Below are 15,123 nucleotides of genomic sequence, written 5' to 3'. Positions count from 1 at the left end.
GTGTGAAAGACATGTTCTGAAATGCAAGTGTTGTTGTTTGGAGAGGACATCGGTTACGTGTCAGATGTGTAGCCAAGCAGTAATGGGTCGCCATAGCTGCAAATATTAGTCGGTAATATGAAGTGTTGTCAGCTGAAGTCTGATGATCCAGACGACCGTAAGGACGAAGTACGCAAAAATACCGCTATGCCGCGCCTGTTTAGCTCAGTGGGAGAGCACTGGACTAGTAAACCAAGGGTCGTGAGTTCCATCCTCAAAGGAAGAAGTCGAATTTTGGAAATCAGTTGCGCGTCGTGGCCGTATAGCAAACAGTATCTGTGATGACGAATAATTAGCGACATGCCTTTTATTAAGAATTACTCTCAGATGTGATTAAGGCGAATGGCGCAGATAAAGCCTTTGCCAAAGCGGTTCAGCATAAGGTGGGACGAGGCAGTCTGAATTACATTTTATAGATGTATTTCTCACATGTGTCAGAGCCTCTCGCGGTCGTCGTCGTCGTCGCCGCAGCCGCTTCTGCAGAAGTAGCAAATGGCCATCGTGGCAAATGCGGCGAGGCACGCCCTGCCTTCGATTCCGTATGCACGAAGTGTGTGGTCTTGTTTCCCAGTCTATATTTGGTCGGTCACGTAAGAGGTTGAATGTAACGAATGGGTGGGAAAGAGCAAGGGCAGCGGCTGTGTAGAACGAAAACACAAATTATCAGGGGTGTGAGCGTTTCGAGATGAGTCATATACAAGTTGCACTTGGTCGTCAGTGACTGTGTGGCCTAATAGATAAGGCGTCGGACTTCGGATCTGAAGATTACAGGTTCGAATGCTGTCACGCTCGTGTTTTATCAGTTCTGAAAAAGAAACATACCGTTTTAATGTAGCATTTGAGCAGTACGAAACCGTCTGAATGTTGCTGTTGACCATTTTCTGCTTGGAGATGCTCTTGAGCTTGAAACACACACTACAAGACCGGTGTTAACTAGCGAAATGGTCGGCAGAGTGCCGTCACCGCGAGTTTCCACTGGCACTTGCACATCTAAAACAACGTCGGAAAGTAACTCGTTCGCCTTTTGAGTCACATCAAGTATGAGTGTTAATTTTGACGCCACTAGCTCTGCAGGTTGTCATGCAATTCCTTACCTCTCAGAAATGATTATGAAATAAAAGTGAAGTACGTGACGAGTGTGACGTTAGGAAAACATTAGGCAGCATGGAGAGATTCTGTATGGGACCACCCAACCCAAACGAGTACTGTGTGACGTGCTGCCCGGCAAGTATTCACCGAAGCAGCCTGGCTAGCTCAGTCGGTAGAGCATGAGACTCTTAATCTCAGGGTCGTGGGTTCGAGCCCCACGCTGGGCGAAACGGAATTTTGTTCCGCTGCAGATGTAAATTACCGTTTTTCTGATTAACGTGATGTAATGGAAATAGCAACTTTAAACATTGCCTACGTCTCTGTCAGTCGCAAGGAAACTGTATTTGAAGGTGAAGGTGATTTTGTAGACATGTGTGAAAGACATGTTCTGAAATGCAAGTGTTGTTGTTTGGAGAGGACATCGGTTACGTGTCAGATGTGTAGCCAAGCAGTAATGGGTCGCCATAGCTGCAAATATTAGTCGGTAATATGAAGTGTTGTCAGCTGAAGTCTGATGATCCAGACGACCGTAAGGACGAAGTACGCAAAAATACCGCTATGCCGCGCCTCTTTAGCTCAGTGGTAGAGCACTGGACTAGTAAACCAAGGGTCGTGAGTTCCATCCTCAAAGGAAGAAGTCGAATTTTGGAAATCAGTTGCGCGTCGTGGCCGTATAGCAAACAGTATCTGTGATGACAAACAATTAGCGACATGCCTTTTATTAAGAATTACTCTCAGATGTGATTAAGGCGAATGGCGCAGATAAAGCCTTTGCCAAAGCGGTTCAGCATAAGGTGGGACGAGGCAGTCTGAATTACATTTTATAGATGTATTTCTCACATATGTCAGAGCCTCTCGCGGTCGTCGTCGTCGTCGCCGCAGCCGCTTCTGCAGAAGTAGCAAATGGCCATCGTGGCAAATGCGGCGAGGCACGCCCTGCCTTCGATTCCGTATGCACGAAGTGTGTGGTCTTGTTTCCCAGTCTATATTTGGTCGGTCACGTAAGAGGTTGAATGTAACGAATGGGTGGGAAAGAGCAAGGGCAGCGGCTGTGTAGAACGAAAACACAAATTATCAGGGGTGTGAGCGTTTCGAGATGAGTCATATACAAGTTGCACTTGGTCGTCAGTGACTGTGTGGCCTAATAGATAAGGCGTCGGACTTCGGATCTGAAGATTACAGGTTCGAATGCTGTCACGCTCGTGTTTTATCAGTTCTGAAAAAGAAACATACCGTTTTAATGTAGCATTTGAGCAGTACGAAACCGTCTGAATGTTGCTGTTGACCATTTTCTGCTTGGAGATGCTCTTGAGCTTGAAACACACACTACAAGACCGGTGTTAACTAGCGAAATGGTCGGCAGAGTGCCGTCACCGCGAGTTTCCACTGGCACTTGCACATCTAAAACAACGTCGGAAAGTAACTCGTTCGCCTTTTGAGTCACATCAAGAATGAGTGTTAATTTTGACGCCACTAGCTCTGCAGGTTGTCATGCAATTCCTTACCTCTCAGAAATGATTATGAAATAAAAGTGAAGTACGTGACGAGTGTGACGTTAGGAAAACATTAGGCAGCATGGAGAGATTCTGTATGGGACCACCCAACCCAAACGAGTACTGTGTGACGTGCTACCCGTCAAGTATTCACCGAAGCAGCTCGGCTAGCTCAGTCGGTAGAGCATGAGACTCTTAATCTCAGGGTCGTCGGTTCGAGCCCCACGCTGGGCGAAACGGAACTTTGTTCCGCTGCAGATGTAAATTACCGTTTTTCTGATTAACGTGATGTAATGGAAATAGCAACTTTAAACTTTGCCTGCGTCTCTGTCAGTCGCAAGGAAACTGTATTTGAAGGTGAAGGTGATTTTGTAGACATGTGTGAAAGACATGTTCTGAAATGCAAGTGTTGTTGTTTGGAGAGGACATCGGTTACGTGTCAGATGTGTAGCCAAGCAGTAATGGGTCGCCATAGCTGCAAATATTAGTCGGTAATATGAAGTGTTGTCAGCTGAAGTCTGATGATCCAGACGACCGTAAGGACGAAGTACGCAAAAATACCGCTATGCCGCGCCTCTTTAGCTCAGTGGTAGAGCACTGGACTAGTAAACCAAGGGTCGTGAGTTCCATCCTCAAAGGAAGAAGTCGAATTTTGGAAATCAGTTGCGCGTCGTGGCCGTATAGCAAACAGTATCTGTGATGACGAACAAATAGCGACATGCCTTTTATTAAGAATTACTCTCAGATGTGATTAAGGCGAATGGCGCAGATAAAGCCTTTGCCAAAGCGGTTCAGCATAAGGTGGGACGAGGCAGTCTGAATTACATTTTATAGATGTATTTCTCACATATGTCAGAGCCTCTCGCGGTCGTCGTCGTCGTCGCCGCAGCCGCTTCTGCAGAAGTAGCAAATAGCCATCGTGGCAAATGCGGCGAGGCACGCCCTGCCTTCGATTCCGTATGCACGAAGTGTGTGGTCTTGTTTCCCAGTCTATATTTGGCCGGTCACGTAAGAGGTTGAATGTAACGAATGGGTGGGAAAGAGCAAGGGCAGCGGCTGTGTAGAACGAAAACACAAATTATCAGGGGTGTGAGCGTTTCGAGATGAGTCATATACAAGTTGCACTTGGTCGTCAGTGACTGTGTGGCCTAATAGATAAGGCGTCGGACTTCGGATCTGAAGATTACAGGTTCGAATGCTGTCACGCTCGTGTTTTATCAGTTCTGAAAAAGAAACATACCGTTTTAATGTAGCATTTGAGCAGTACGAAACCGTCTGAATGTTGCTGTTGACCATTTTCTGCTTGGAGATGCTCTTGAGCTTGAAACACACACTACAAGACCGGTGTTAACTAGCGAAATGGTCGGCAGAGTGCCGTCACCGCGAGTTTCCACTGGCACTTGCACATCTAAAACAACGTCGGAAAGTAACTCGTTCGCCTTTTGAGTCACATCAAGTATGAGTGTTAATTTTGACGCCACTAGCTCTGCAGGTTGTCATGCAATTCCTTACCTCTCAGAAATGATTATGAAATAAAAGTGAAGTACGTGACGAGTGTGACGTTAGGAAAACATTAGGCAGCATGGAGAGATTGTGTATGGGACCACCCAACCCAAACGAGTACTGTGTGACGTGCTGCCCGGCAAGTATTCACCGAAGCAGCCTGGCCAGCTCAGTCGGTAGAGCATGAGACTCTTAATCTCAGGGTCGTGGGTTCGAGCCCCACGCTGGGCGAAACGGAATTTTGTTCCGCTGCAGATGTAAATTACCGTTTTTCTGATTAACGTGATGTAATGGAAATAGCAACTTTAAACATTGCCTACGTCTCTGTCAGTCGCAAGGAAACTGTACTTGAAGGTGAAGGTGATTTTGTAGACATGTGTGAAAGACATGTTCTGAAATGCAAGTGTTGTTGTTTGGAGAGGACATCGGTTACGTCTCAGATGTGTAGCCAAGCAGTAATGGGTCGCCATAGCTGCAAATATTAGTCGGTAATATGAAGTGTTGTCAGCTGAAGTCTGATGATCCAGACGACCGTAAGGACGAAGTACGCAAAAATACCGCTATGCCGCGCCTCTTTAGCTCAGTGGTAGAGCACTGGACTAGTAAACCAAGGGTCGTGAGTTCCATCCTCAAAGGAAGAAGTCGAATTTTGGAAATCAGTTGCGCGTCGTGGCCGTATAGCAAACAGTATCTGTGATGACGAACAATTAGCGACATGCCTTTTATTAAGAATTACTCTCAGATGTGATTAAGGCGAATGGCGCAGATAAAGCCTTTGCCAAAGCGGTTCAGCATAAGGTGGGACGAGGCAGTCTGCATTACATTTTATAGATGTATTTCTCACATATGTCAGAGCCTATCGCGGTCGTCGTCGTCGTCGTCGTCGTCGCCGCCGCCGCTTCTGCAGAAGTAGCAAATGGCCATCGTGGCAAATGCGGCGAGGCACGCCCTGCCTTCGATTCCGTATGCACGAAGTGTGTGGTCTTGTTTCCCAGTCTATATTTGGCCGGTCACGTAAGAGGTTGAATGTAACGAATGGGTGGGAAAGAGCAAGGGCAGCGGCTGTGTAGAACGAAAACACAAATTATCAGGGGTGTGAGCGTTTCGAGATGAGTCATATACAAGTTGCACTTGGTCGTCAGTGACTGTGTGGCCTAATAGATAAGGCGTCGGACTTCGGATCAGAAGATTACAGGTTCGAATGCTGTCACGCTCGTGTTTTATCAGTTCTGAAAAAGAAACATACCGTTTTAATGTAGCATTTGAGCAGTACGAAACCGTCTGAATGTTGCTGTTGACCATTTTCTGCTTGGAGATGCTCTTGAGCTTGAAACACACACTACAAGACCGGTGTTAACTAGCGAAATGGTCGGCAGAGTGCCGTCACCGCGAGTTTCCACTGGCACTTGCACATCTAAAACAACGTCGGAAAGTAACTCGTTCGCCTTTTGAGTCACATCAAGTATGAGTGTTAATTTTGACGCCACTAGCTCTGCAGGTTGTCATGCAATTCCTTACCTCTCAGAAATGATTATGAAATAAAAGTGAAGTACGTGACGAGTGTGACGTTAGGAAAACATTAGGCAGCATGGAGAGATTCTGTATGGGACCACCCAACCCAAACGAGTACTGTGTGACGTGCTGCCCGGCAAGTATTCACCGAAGCAGCCTGGCTAGCTCAGTCGGTAGAGCATGAGACTCTTAATCTCAGGGTCGTGGGTTCGAGCCCCACGCTGGGCGAAACGGAATTTTGTTCCGCTGCAGATGTAAATTACCGTTTTTCTGATTAACGTGATGTAATGGAAATAGCAACTTTAAACTTTGCCTACGTCTCTGTCAGTCGCAAGGAAACTGTATTTGAAGGTGAAGGTGATTTTGTAGACATGTGTGAAAGACATGTTCTGAAATGCAAGTGTTGTTGTTTGGAGAGGACATCGGTTACGTGTCAGATGTGTAGCCAAGCAGTAATGGGTCGCCATAGCTGCAAATATTAGTCGGTAATATGAAGTGTTGTCAGCTGAAGTCTGATGATCCAGACGACCGTAAGGACGAAGTACGCAAAAATACCGCTATGCCGCGCCTCTTTAGCTCAGTGGTAGAGCACTGGACTAGTAAACCAAGGGTCGTGAGTTCCATCCTCAAAGGAAGAAGTCGAATTTTGGAAATCAGTTGCGCGTCGTGGCCGTATAGCAAACAGTAACTGTGATGACAAACAATTAGCGACATGCCTTTTATTAAGAATTACTCTCAGATGTGATTAAGGCGAATGGCGCAGATAAAGCCTTTGCCAAAGCGGTTCAGCATAAGGTGGGACGAGGCAGTCTGAATTACATTTTATAGATGTATTTCTCACATATGTCAGAGCCTCTCGCGGTCGTCGTCGTCGTCGCCGCAGCCGCTTCTGCAGAAGTAGCAAATGGCCATCGTGGCAAATGCGGCGAGGCACGCCCTGCCTTCGATTCCGTATGCACGAAGTGTGTGGTCTTGTTTCCCAGTCTATATTTGGTCGGTCACGTAAGAGGTTGAATGTAACGAATGGGTGGGAAAGAGCAAGGGCAGCGGCTGTGTAGAACGAAAACACAAATTATCAGGGGTGTGAGCGTTTCGAGATGAGTCATATACAAGTTGCACTTGGTCGTCAGTGACTGTGTGGCCTAATAGATAAGGCGTCGGACTTCGGATCTGAAGATTACAGGTTCGAATGCTGTCACGCTCGTGTTTTATCAGTTCTGAAAAAGAAACATACCGTTTTAATGTAGCATTTGAGCAGTACGAAACCGTCTGAATGTTGCTGTTGACCATTTTCTGCTTGGAGATGCTCTTGAGCTTGAAACACACACTACAAGACCGGTGTTAACTAGCGAAATGGTCGGCAGAGTGCCGTCACCGCGAGTTTCCACTGGCACTTGCACATCTAAAACAACGTCGGAAAGTAACTCGTTCGCCTTTTGAGTCACATCAAGAATGAGTGTTAATTTTGACGCCACTAGCTCTGCAGGTTGTCATGCAATTCCTTACCTCTCAGAAATGATTATGAAATAAAAGTGAAGTACGTGACGAGTGTGACGTTAGGAAAACATTAGGCAGCATGGAGAGATTCTGTATGGGACCACCCAACCCAAACGAGTACTGTGTGACGTGCTACCCGTCAAGTATTCACCGAAGCAGCTCGGCTAGCTCAGTCGGTAGAGCATGAGACTCTTAATCTCAGGGTCGTCGGTTCGAGCCCCACGCTGGGCGAAACGGAACTTTGTTCCGCTGCAGATGTAAATTACCGTTTTTCTGATTAACGTGATGTAATGGAAATAGCAACTTTAAACTTTGCCTGCGTCTCTGTCAGTCGCAAGGAAACTGTATTTGAAGGTGAAGGTGATTTTGTAGACATGTGTGAAAGACATGTTCTGAAATGCAAGTGTTGTTGTTTGGAGAGGACATCGGTTACGTGTCAGATGTGTAGCCAAGCAGTAATGGGTCGCCATAGCTGCAAATATTAGTCGGTAATATGAAGTGTTGTCAGCTGAAGTCTGATGATCCAGACGACCGTAAGGACGAAGTACGCAAAAATACCGCTATGCCGCGCCTCTTTAGCTCAGTGGTAGAGCACTGGACTAGTAAACCAAGGGTCGTGAGTTCCATCCTCAAAGGAAGAAGTCGAATTTTGGAAATCAGTTGCGCGTCGTGGCCGTATAGCAAACAGTATCTGTGATGACGAACAAATAGCGACATGCCTTTTATTAAGAATTACTCTCAGATGTGATTAAGGCGAATGGCGCAGATAAAGCCTTTGCCAAAGCGGTTCAGCATAAGGTGGGACGAGGCAGTCTGAATTACATTTTATAGATGTATTTCTCACATATGTCAGAGCCTCTCGCGGTCGTCGTCGTCGTCGCCGCAGCCGCTTCTGCAGAAGTAGCAAATAGCCATCGTGGCAAATGTGGCGAGGCACGCCCTGCCTTCGATTCCGTATGCACGAAGTGTGTGGTCTTGTTTCCCAGTCTATATTTGGCCGGTCACGTAAGAGGTTGAATGTAACGAATGGGTGGGAAAGAGCAAGGGCAGCGGCTGTGTAGAACGAAAACACAAATTATCAGGGGTGTGAGCGTTTCGAGATGAGTCATATACAAGTTGCACTTGGTCGTCAGTGACTGTGTGGCCTAATAGATAAGGCGTCGGACTTCGGATCTGAAGATTACAGGTTCGAATGCTGTCACGCTCGTGTTTTATCAGTTCTGAAAAAGAAACATACCGTTTTAATGTAGCATTTGAGCAGTACGAAACCGTCTGAATGTTGCTGTTGACCATTTTCTGCTTGGAGATGCTCTTGAGCTTGAAACACACACTACAAGACCGGTGTTAACTAGCGAAATGGTCGGCAGAGTGCCGTCACCGCGAGTTTCCACTGGCACTTGCACATCTAAAACAACGTCGGAAAGTAACTCGTTCGCCTTTTGAGTCACATCAAGTATGAGTGTTAATTTTGACGCCACTAGCTCTGCAGGTTGTCATGCAATTCCTTACCTCTCAGAAATGATTATGAAATAAAAGTGAAGTACGTGACGAGTGTGACGTTAGGAAAACATTAGGCAGCATGGAGAGATTGTGTATCTGACCACCCAACCCAAACGAGTACTGTGTGACGTGCTGCCCGGCAAGTATTCACCGAAGCAGCCTGGCCAGCGCAGTCGGTAGAGCATGAGACTCTTAATCTCAGGGTCGTGGGTTCGAGCCCCACGCTGGGCGAAACGGAATTTTGTTCCGCTGCAGATGTAAATTACCGTTTTTCTGATTAACGTGATGTAATGGAAATAGCAACTTTAAACATTGCCTACGTCTCTGTCAGTCGCAAGGAAACTGTACTTGAAGGTGAAGGTGATTTTGTAGACATGTGTGAAAGACATGTTCTGAAATGCAAGTGTTGTTGTTTGGAGAGGACATCGGTTACGTGTCAGATGTGTAGCCAAGCAGTAATGGGTCGCCATAGCTGCAAATATTAGTCGGTAATATGAAGTGTTGTCAGCTGAAGTCTGATGATCCAGACGACCGTAAGGACGAAGTACGCAAAAATACCGCTATGCCGCGCCTCTTTAGCTCAGTGGTAGAGCACTGGACTAGTAAACCAAGGGTCGTGAGTTCCATCCTCAAAGGAAGAAGTCGAATTTTGGAAATCAGTTGCGCGTCGTGGCCGTATAGCAAACAGTATCTGTGATGACGAACAATTAGCGACATGCCTTTTATTAAGAATTACTCTCAGATGTGATTAAGGCGAATGGCGCAGATAAAGCCTTTGCCAAAGCGGTTCAGCATAAGGTGGGACGAGGCAGTCTGCATTACATTTTATAGATGTATTTCTCACATATGTCAGAGCCTATCGCGGTCGTCGTCGTCGTCGTCGTCGTCGCCGCCGCCGCTTCTGCAGAAGTAGCAAATGGCCATCGTGGCAAATGCGGCGAGGCACGCCCTGCCTTCGATTCCGTATGCACGAAGTGTGTGGTCTTGTTTCCCAGTCTATATTTGGCCGGTCACGTAAGAGGTTGAATGTAACGAATGGGTGGGAAAGAGCAAGGGCAGCGGCTGTGTAGAACGAAAACACAAATTATCAGGGGTGTGAGCGTTTCGAGATGAGTCATATACAAGTTGCACTTGGTCGTCAGTGACTGTGTGGCCTAATAGATAAGGCGTCGGACTTCGGATCTGAAGATTACAGGTTCGAATGCTGTCACGCTCGTGTTTTATCAGTTCTGAAAAAGAAACATACCGTTTTAATGTAGCATTTGAGCAGTACGAAACCGTCTGAATGTTGCTGTTGACCATTTTCTGCTTGGAGATGCTCTTGAGCTTGAAACACACACTACAAGACCGGTGTTAACTAGCGAAATGGTCGGCAGAGTGCCGTCACCGCGAGTTTCCACTGGCACTTGCACATCTAAAACAACGTCGGAAAGTAACTCGTTCGCCTTTTGAGTCACATCAAGAATGAGTGTTAATTTTGACGCCACTAGCTCTGCAGGTTGTCATGCAATTCCTTACCTCTCAGAAATGATTATGAAATAAAAGTGAAGTACGTGACGAGTGTGACGTTAGGAAAACATTAGGCAGCATGGAGAGATTCTGTATGGGACCACCCAACCCAAACGAGTACTGTGTGACGTGCTACCCGTCAAGTATTCACCGAAGCAGCTCGGCCAGCTCAGTCGGTAGAGCATGAGACTCTTAATCTCAGGGTCGTCGGTTCGAGCCCCACGCTGGGCGAAACGGAACTTTGTTCCGCTGCAGATGTAAATTACCGTTTTTCTGATTAACGTGATGTAATGGAAATAGCAACTTTAAACTTTGCCTGCGTCTCTGTCAGTCGCAAGGAAACTGTATTTGAAGGTGAAGGTGATTTTGTAGACATGTGTGAAAGACATGTTCTGAAATGCAAGTGTTGTTGTTTGGAGAGGACATCGGTTACGTGTCAGATGTGTAGCCAAGCAGTAATGGGTCGCCATAGCTGCAAATATTAGTCGGTAATATGAAGTGTTGTCAGCTGAAGTCTGATGATCCAGACGACCGTAAGGACGAAGTACGCAAAAATACCGCTATGCCGCGCCTCTTTAGCTCAGTGGTAGAGCACTGGACTAGTAAACCAAGGGTCGTGAGTTCCATCCTCAAAGGAAGAAGTCGAATTTTGGAAATCAGTTGCGCGTCGTGGCCGTATAGCAAACAGTATCTGTGATGACGAACAAATAGCGACATGCCTTTTATTAAGAATTACTCTCAGATGTGATTAAGGCGAATGGCGCAGATAAAGCCTTTGCCAAAGCGGTTCAGCATAAGGTGGGACGAGGCAGTCTGAATTACATTTTATAGATGTATTTCTCACATATGTCAGAGCCTCTCGCGGTCGTCGTCGTCGTCGCCGCAGCCGCTTCTGCAGAAGTAGCAAATAGCCATCGTGGCAAATGCGGCGAGGCACGCCCTGCCTTCGATTCCGTATGCACGAAGTGTGTGGTCTTGTTTCCCAGTCTATATTTGGCCGGTCACGTAAGAGGTTGAATGTAACGAATGGGTGGGAAAGAGCAAGGGCAGCGGCTGTGTAGAACGAAAACACAAATTATCAGGGGTGTGAGCGTTTCGAGATGAGTCATATACAAGTTGCACTTGGTCGTCAGTGACTGTGTGGCCTAATAGATAAGGCGTCGGACTTCGGATCTGAAGATTACAGGTTCGAATGCTGTCACGCTCGTGTTTTATCAGTTCTGAAAAAGAAACATACCGTTTTAATGTAGCATTTGAGCAGTACGAAACCGTCTGAATGTTGCTGTTGACCATTTTCTGCTTGGAGATGCTCTTGAGCTTGAAACACACACTACAAGACCGGTGTTAACTAGCGAAATGGTCGGCAGAGTGCCGTCACCGCGAGTTTCCACTGGCACTTGCACATCTAAAACAACGTCGGAAAGTAACTCGTTCGCCTTTTGAGTCACATCAAGTATGAGTGTTAATTTTGACGCCACTAGCTCTGCAGGTTGTCATGCAATTCCTTACCTCTCAGAAATGATTATGAAATAAAAGTGAAGTACGTGACGAGTGTGACGTTAGGAAAACATTAGGCAGCATGGAGAGATTGTGTATGGGACCACCCAACCCAAACGAGTACTGTGTGACGTGCTGCCCGGCAAGTATTCACCGAAGCAGCCTGGCCAGCTCAGTCGGTAGAGCATGAGACTCTTAATCTCAGGGTCGTGGGTTCGAGCCCCACGCTGGGCGAAACGGAATTTTGTTCCGCTGCAGATGTAAATTACCGTTTTTCTGATTAACGTGATGTAATGGAAATAGCAACTTTAAACATTGCCTACGTCTCTGTCAGTCGCAAGGAAACTGTACTTGAAGGTGAAGGTGATTTTGTAGACATGTGTGAAAGACATGTTCTGAAATGCAAGTGTTGTTGTTTGGAGAGGACATCGGTTACGTCTCAGATGTGTAGCCAAGCAGTAATGGGTCGCCATAGCTGCAAATATTAGTCGGTAATATGAAGTGTTGTCAGCTGAAGTCTGATGATCCAGACGACCGTAAGGACGAAGTACGCAAAAATACCGCTATGCCGCGCCTCTTTAGCTCAGTGGTAGAGCACTGGACTAGTAAACCAAGGGTCGTGAGTTCCATCCTCAAAGGAAGAAGTCGAATTTTGGAAATCAGTTGCGCGTCGTGGCCGTATAGCAAACAGTATCTGTGATGACGAACAATTAGCGACATGCCTTTTATTAAGAATTACTCTCAGATGTGATTAAGGCGAATGGCGCAGATAAAGCCTTTGCCAAAGCGGTTCAGCATAAGGTGGGACGAGGCAGTCTGCATTACATTTTATAGATGTATTTCTCACATATGTCAGAGCCTATCGCGGTCGTCGTCGTCGTCGTCGTCGTCGCCGCCGCCGCTTCTGCAGAAGTAGCAAATGGCCATCGTGGCAAATGCGGCGAGGCACGCCCTGCCTTCGATTCCGTATGCACGAAGTGTGTGGTCTTGTTTCCCAGTCTATATTTGGCCGGTCACGTAAGAGGTTGAATGTAACGAATGGGTGGGAAAGAGCAAGGGCAGCGGCTGTGTAGAACGAAAACACAAATTATCAGGGGTGTGAGCGTTTCGAGATGAGTCATATACAAGTTGCACTTGGTCGTCAGTGACTGTGTGGCCTAATAGATAAGGCGTCGGACTTCGGATCTGAAGATTACAGGTTCGAATGCTGTCACGCTCGTGTTTTATCAGTTCTGAAAAAGAAACATACCGTTTTAATGTAGCATTTGAGCAGTACGAAACCGTCTGAATGTTGCTGTTGACCATTTTCTGCTTGGAGATGCTCTTGAGCTTGAAACACACACTACAAGACCGGTGTTAACTAGCGAAATGGTCGGCAGAGTGCCGTCACCGCGAGTTTCCACTGGCACTTGCACATCTAAAACAACGTCGGAAAGTAACTCGTTCGCCTTTTGAGTCACATCAAGTATGAGTGTTAATTTTGACGCCACTAACTCTGCAGGTTGTCATGCAATTCCTTACCTCTCAGAAATGATTATGAAATAAAAGTGAAGTACGTGACGAGTGTGACGTTAGGAAAACATTAGGCAGCATGGAGAGATTGTGTATGGGACCACCCAACCCAAACGAGTACTGTGTGACGTGCTGCCCGGCAAGTATTCACCGAAGCAGCCTGGCCAGCTCAGTCGGTAGAGCATGAGACTCTTAATCTCAGGGTCGTGGGTTCGAGCCCCACGCTGGGCGAAACGGAATTTTGTTCCGCTGCAGATGTAAATTACCGTTTTTCTGATTAACGTGATGTAATGGAAATAGCAACTTTAAACATTGCCTACGTCTCTGTCAGTCGCAAGGAAACTGTACTTGAAGGTGAAGGTGATTTTGTAGACATGTGTGAAAGACATGTTCTGAAATGCAAGTGTTGTTGTTTGGAGAGGACATCGGTTACGTGTCAGATGTGTAGCCAAGCAGTAATGGGTCGCCATAGCTGCAAATATTAGTCGGTAATATGAAGTGTTGTCAGCTGAAGTCTGATGATCCAGACGACCGTAAGGACGAAGTACGCAAAAATACCGCTATGCCGCGCCTCTTTAGCTCAGTGGTAGAGCACTGGACTAGTAAACCAAGGGTCGTGAGTTCCATCCTCAAAGGAAGAAGTCGAATTTTGGAAATCAGTTGCGCGTCGTGGCCGTATAGCAAACAGTATCTGTGATGACGAACAATTAGCGACATGCCTTTTATTAAGAATTACTCTCAGATGTGATTAAGGCGAATGGCGCAGATAAAGCCTTTGCCAAAGCGGTTCAGCATAAGGTGGGACGAGGCAGTCTGCATTACATTTTATAGATGTATTTCTCACATATGTCAGAGCCTATCGCGGTCGTCGTCGTCGTCGTCGTCGTCGCCGCCGCCGCTTCTGCAGAAGTAGCAAATGGCCATCGTGGCAAATGCGGCGAGGCACGCCCTGCCTTCGATTCCGTATGCACAAAGTGTGTGGTCTTGTTTCCCAGTCTATATTTGGTCGGTCACGTAAGAGGTTGAATGTAACGAATGGGTGGGAAAGAGCAAGGGCAGCGGCTGTGTAAAACGAAAACACAAATTATCAGGGGTGTGAGCGTTTCGAGATGAGTCATATACAAGTTGCACTTGGTCGTCAGTGACTGTGTGGCCTAATAGATAAGGCGTCGGACTTCGCATCTGAAGATTACAGGTTCGTATGCTGTCACGCTCGTGTTTTATCAGTTCTGAAAAAGAAACATACCGTTTTAATGTAGCATTTGAGCAGTACGAAACCGTCTGAATGTTGCTGTTGACCATTTTCTGCTTGGAGATGCTCTTGAGCTTGAAACACACACTACAAGACCGGTGTTAACTAGCGAAATGGTCAGCAGAGTGCCGTCAGCGCGAGTTTCCACTGGCACTTGCACATCTAAAACAACGTCGGAAAGTAACTCGTTCGCCTTTTGAGTCACATCAAGTATGAGTGTTAATTTTGACGCCACTAGCTCTGCAGGTTGTCATGCAATTCCTTACCTCTCAGAAATGATTATGAAATAAAAGTGCAGTACGTGAAGAGTGTGACGTTAGGAAAACATTAGGCAGCATGGAGAGATTCTGTATGGGACCACCCAACCCAAACGAGTACTGTGTGACATGCTGCCCGGCAAGTATTCACCGAAGCAGCCCGGCTAGCTCAGTCGGTAGAGCATAAGACTCTTAATCTCAGGGTCGTGGGTTCGAGCCCCACGCTGGGCGAAACGGAATTTTGTTCCGCTGCAGATGTAAATTACCGTTTTTCTGATTAACGTGATGTAATGGAAATAGCAACTTTAAACTTTGCCTACGTCTCTGTCAGTCGCAAGGAAACTGTATTTGAAGGTGAAGGTGATTTTGTAGACATGTGTGAAAGACATGTTCTGAAATGCAAGTGTTGTTGTTTGGAGAGGACATCGGTTACGTGTCAGATGTGTAGCCAAGCAGTAATGGG

At 46.6% G+C, this 15,123-nt stretch overlaps 10 non-coding genes across 10 annotated transcripts; all 10 read left to right on the top strand.

The window, feature by feature from the left end:
* Positions 1-1,282: 1,282 nt before the first annotated feature.
* On the top strand, positions 1,283-1,355 carry Trnak-cuu (transfer RNA lysine (anticodon CUU)). The gene has a single exon. It is a non-coding gene; the product is annotated as a tRNA-Lys (tRNA).
* A 1,427-nt stretch (positions 1,356-2,782) lies between these two features.
* On the top strand, positions 2,783-2,855 carry Trnak-cuu (transfer RNA lysine (anticodon CUU)). Its single transcript has one exon. It is a non-coding gene; the product is annotated as a tRNA-Lys (tRNA).
* A 1,427-nt stretch (positions 2,856-4,282) lies between these two features.
* On the top strand, positions 4,283-4,355 carry Trnak-cuu (transfer RNA lysine (anticodon CUU)). Its single transcript has one exon. It is a non-coding gene; the product is annotated as a tRNA-Lys (tRNA).
* A 1,436-nt stretch (positions 4,356-5,791) lies between these two features.
* Positions 5,792-5,864, top strand: Trnak-cuu (transfer RNA lysine (anticodon CUU)). Its single transcript has one exon. It is a non-coding gene; the product is annotated as a tRNA-Lys (tRNA).
* Positions 5,865-7,291: 1,427 nt separating this feature from the next.
* Trnak-cuu (transfer RNA lysine (anticodon CUU)) lies at positions 7,292-7,364 on the top strand. Its single transcript has one exon. It is a non-coding gene; the product is annotated as a tRNA-Lys (tRNA).
* Positions 7,365-8,791: 1,427 nt separating this feature from the next.
* On the top strand, positions 8,792-8,864 carry Trnak-cuu (transfer RNA lysine (anticodon CUU)). The gene has a single exon. It is a non-coding gene; the product is annotated as a tRNA-Lys (tRNA).
* A 1,436-nt stretch (positions 8,865-10,300) lies between these two features.
* On the top strand, positions 10,301-10,373 carry Trnak-cuu (transfer RNA lysine (anticodon CUU)). The gene has a single exon. It is a non-coding gene; the product is annotated as a tRNA-Lys (tRNA).
* A 1,427-nt stretch (positions 10,374-11,800) lies between these two features.
* On the top strand, positions 11,801-11,873 carry Trnak-cuu (transfer RNA lysine (anticodon CUU)). Its single transcript has one exon. It is a non-coding gene; the product is annotated as a tRNA-Lys (tRNA).
* Positions 11,874-13,309: 1,436 nt separating this feature from the next.
* Positions 13,310-13,382, top strand: Trnak-cuu (transfer RNA lysine (anticodon CUU)). Its single transcript has one exon. It is a non-coding gene; the product is annotated as a tRNA-Lys (tRNA).
* A 1,436-nt stretch (positions 13,383-14,818) lies between these two features.
* Trnak-cuu (transfer RNA lysine (anticodon CUU)) lies at positions 14,819-14,891 on the top strand. The gene has a single exon. It is a non-coding gene; the product is annotated as a tRNA-Lys (tRNA).
* The last annotated feature ends 232 nt before the right edge of the window (positions 14,892-15,123 follow it).

This window comes from Schistocerca gregaria, chromosome 8 (genome assembly GCF_023897955.1).
Source record: "Schistocerca gregaria isolate iqSchGreg1 chromosome 8, iqSchGreg1.2, whole genome shotgun sequence".
NCBI lineage: Eukaryota > Metazoa > Arthropoda > Insecta > Orthoptera > Acrididae > Schistocerca > Schistocerca gregaria.
Note: the sequence above shows the minus strand (reverse complement) of the source record. Positions and strands in the feature narration are given on the sequence as shown.